Below are 3484 nucleotides of genomic sequence, written 5' to 3' on the forward strand. Positions count from 1 at the left end.
AGAGAGAGAGACAGAGAGAGAGAGGGACAGAGAAAGGGGGGTGAGACAGAGACAAAGAGAGAGGGGGTGAGACAGAGACAGAGAGAGAGGGGGTGAGACAGAGACAGAGAGAAAGAGAGGGGGTGAGAGAGAGAGAGAGACAGAGACAGAGAGAGAGAGAGAGACAGAGACAGAGAGAAAGGGGACAGACAGAGAGAGGAGAGAAAGAGAGGGGGAGAGAGAGGGAGAGAGACAGAGCCAGCAAGAGAGTGTAAGACAGAGACAGAGAGAGAGAGAGAGAGAGAGAGAGAGAGAGAGAGAGAGAGAGAGAGAGAGAGAGAGGGTGTAAGACAGAGAGAGAGAGAGAGAGAGAGGGTGTAAGACGGAGAGAGAGAGAAGGGTGTTAGACATGTACCTTGGCACGGCACATTTGTTCTCGACTCTAACTTCCGTTCCAGTGTCCCCTGAGACCCAAGAGAAGAATGAGGTCTTGTCCCCCATCTTGTGCAATTCTGTCCCACCTTGTGGACTTCAGAAGCGATATTTTTTCTCCCAGCACCTAATGATCAGGTGAAATGATCCAATGCATGTGTCATATACATCCAGGCACTGGTGCCTGGAGTGACTGTGTCTGCGGGACACATACTGTGACCATGCATGACGTTTTAATCAAATAAATACTCAGTGAGGAGGGAGCGAAATGAAAGGCAATCGTGGAGGCCGTGGTAAATGTAGACACTCTGACACACACACACACACACACACACACACACACACACACACACACACACACACACACGCACGCACACACACACACACACACACACACACACACACGCACACACACGCACACACACGCACACACACTCACACACACGCATGGTGAATTAAGAACCCTCTGCACACTCGCTTCCTCAAATGCCATCTCTCCAGTGCTGTGAAGTCGTACTGGTTGTTGAGGAGTCATAATATACACTAAACTCCTGCACACACACATACATACACACACATACACACACACACACATACACACAAACTGAAGTCTCACCACTCCATCGTCTGCAGGAAAGTAAAGGTTTAGGCACGTCCTTCAACTGACCTTGGCACATCCCTGCTGTAGGATGGCAAAGATCCCCTTTCAACAACACCAGCTATCCCCCACGCTCTCAGAGGGCACCCCACTACCTCCCACGCTCTGAGAGGGCACCCCCACACTCTCAGAAGGCACCCCCGCTACCCCCACGCTCTCAGAGGGCACCCCACTCCACCCACACTCTCAGAGGGCACCCCAGCTATCCCCCACGCTCTCAGAGGGCACCCCACTCCACCCACGCTCTCAGAGGGCACCCCACTCCCCCCGACGCTCTCAGAGGGCACCCCACTACCCCCACGCTCTCAGAGGGCACCCCCACTACCCCCTACGCTCTCAGAGGGCACCCCAGCGGCCTCAGTGTGTGTGTGTGTGTGTGTGTGAGTGTGTGTGTGTGAGTGTCTGCATGAGTGTGTGGTGTGTGTGAGTGTGTGTGTGTGTGTGTGTGAGTGTCTGCATGAGTGTGTGGTGTGTGTGTGTGGTGTGTGTGTGTGTGTTTGGGTCCTCAGGAGGTTAATAGCCACCTCAGGAGGTCCTGAGAAGATTATGGGCCACCAGCAGAGGTCGAGCCGTCCTCATGGACACCATTCTGGGCCAGTGCCTGACACCCCCCCTCTCTCTTTCTCCCTCCATCTCTCTCTCTTCCTCCATATCTCTCTCTCCCTCCATATCTCTCTCTTTCTCCCTCCATATCTCTCTCTCTCTCCCTCCATCTCTCTCTCTCCCTCCATCTCTCTTTCCCTCCATCTCTCTCTATCCCTCCATATCTCTCTCTCTGTCCCTCCCTCTCTCTTTCTCCCTCCATCTCTCTCTCTGTCCCTCCATCTCTCTCTCTCCCTCCATCTCTCTTTCCCTCCATCTCTCTCTCTCCCTCCATATCTCTCTCTCTGTCCCTCCCTCTCTCTTTCTCCCTCCATATCTCTCTCTCTCTCCCTCCATCTCTCTCTCTCCCTCCATCTCTCTTTCCCTCCATCTCTCTCTCTCCCTCCATATCTCTCTCTCTGTCCCTCCATCTCTCTTTCTCCCTCCATATCTCTCTCTGTCCCTCCATCTATCTTTCTCCCCCCATATCTCTCTCTCTGTCCCTCCATCTCTCTTTCTCCCTCCATCTCTCTCTCTCCCTCCATATCTCTCTCTGTCCCTCCATCTCTCTCTCCCTCCATCTCTCTCTCTGTCCCTCCATCTCTCTCTCCCTCCATCTTTCTCTCTCCCTCCTTTTCTCTCTGTCTCTCCATCTCTCTCTCTCCCTCCGAATCTCTCTCTGTCCCTCCATCTCTCTCTCTCCCTCTGAATCTCTCTCTGTCCCTCCATATCTCTCTCCCCCCATCTCTCTCTCTCCCTCCATCTCTCTCTCTGTCCCTCCATCTCTCTCTCCCTCCATCTTTCTCTCTCCCTCCTTTTCTCTCTGTCCCTCCATATCTCTGTCCCTCCATATCTCTCTCCCTCCATCTCTCTCTCTCCCTCCATCCATCTCTGTCTCTTTTGTTGGTGGGTGTCTCCGGGAGGAAAGGAGAGCGTGATCGTCGTTCCTGCTGTCAGCTGACACCCATCCCTCCTCACCTGTCTCAGTTGCCAGTGACAACGCGCCGTGTCACCCCCGGGCACCCCCGGGCACCCCCTCAGCCGAGCAGCCGGGGCCAAAAAGGCGGAAAAACGGTGAAATTCACACGGGGTGAGGGGGGGGGGGGGGGGGGGGGGGGGGGGGGGGGGGTGATGGGCATTCCCATGGTAACCAGGTCTTCTGGTATAGGCTAAGAGATTAGGCCAAGTCCCATACCATTTGCATACAAATTGCCCAGCTGGTACCTTGTCGTTATGACAACAGCACACACATCCCATAATGCCTTTGGATCTGAGACAAAAAGGCAATGAGGCCAGCCAGCGTTTATTCATAAATATAGTTGTGTATTTAGAGAAAACAAATCTAGCAGTGTACATAATGATCTGGTAATGAAGAAATCATCATCATGTCGAAAAAGAATAATATCATCATTATTTGTCCACTATTAAGTGCTGGGTTGTCACATATGTCAGAATTCAACGTGCTAAATGTGATAAGATATATGACTTGATTTATTTCTCTAAAGCCTTCACGGACATGTTGGCTATTTATTTTGAAAATAAAAAATGCATATTCCGCAAATAAAACTGATGAACCACAAAGACATGCCAGGAATACCAAAAAGAAAAAGAAAAATGGCTGGTGATTTTCTGACTCAAAATCATATTACAGGGAACACAAAGAAATCATTAAACCTAGCCTGCTTTTAATTCTTTTCATATTTTTAACATAATTGACACTGTTTAAAACTGATCCTAATTCAATTTCATTTTAATTGATTACAGCTGTTACCATGCTAACACTTAGCTCCAAACTCTCCCACTAACTATAATCTGGGCCACCTCCTCTCTGCC

The sequence above is a fragment of the Sprattus sprattus genome, assembly GCF_963457725.1.
Source record: "Sprattus sprattus genome assembly, chromosome: 8".
NCBI classification, from domain to species: domain Eukaryota; kingdom Metazoa; phylum Chordata; class Actinopteri; order Clupeiformes; family Clupeidae; genus Sprattus; species Sprattus sprattus.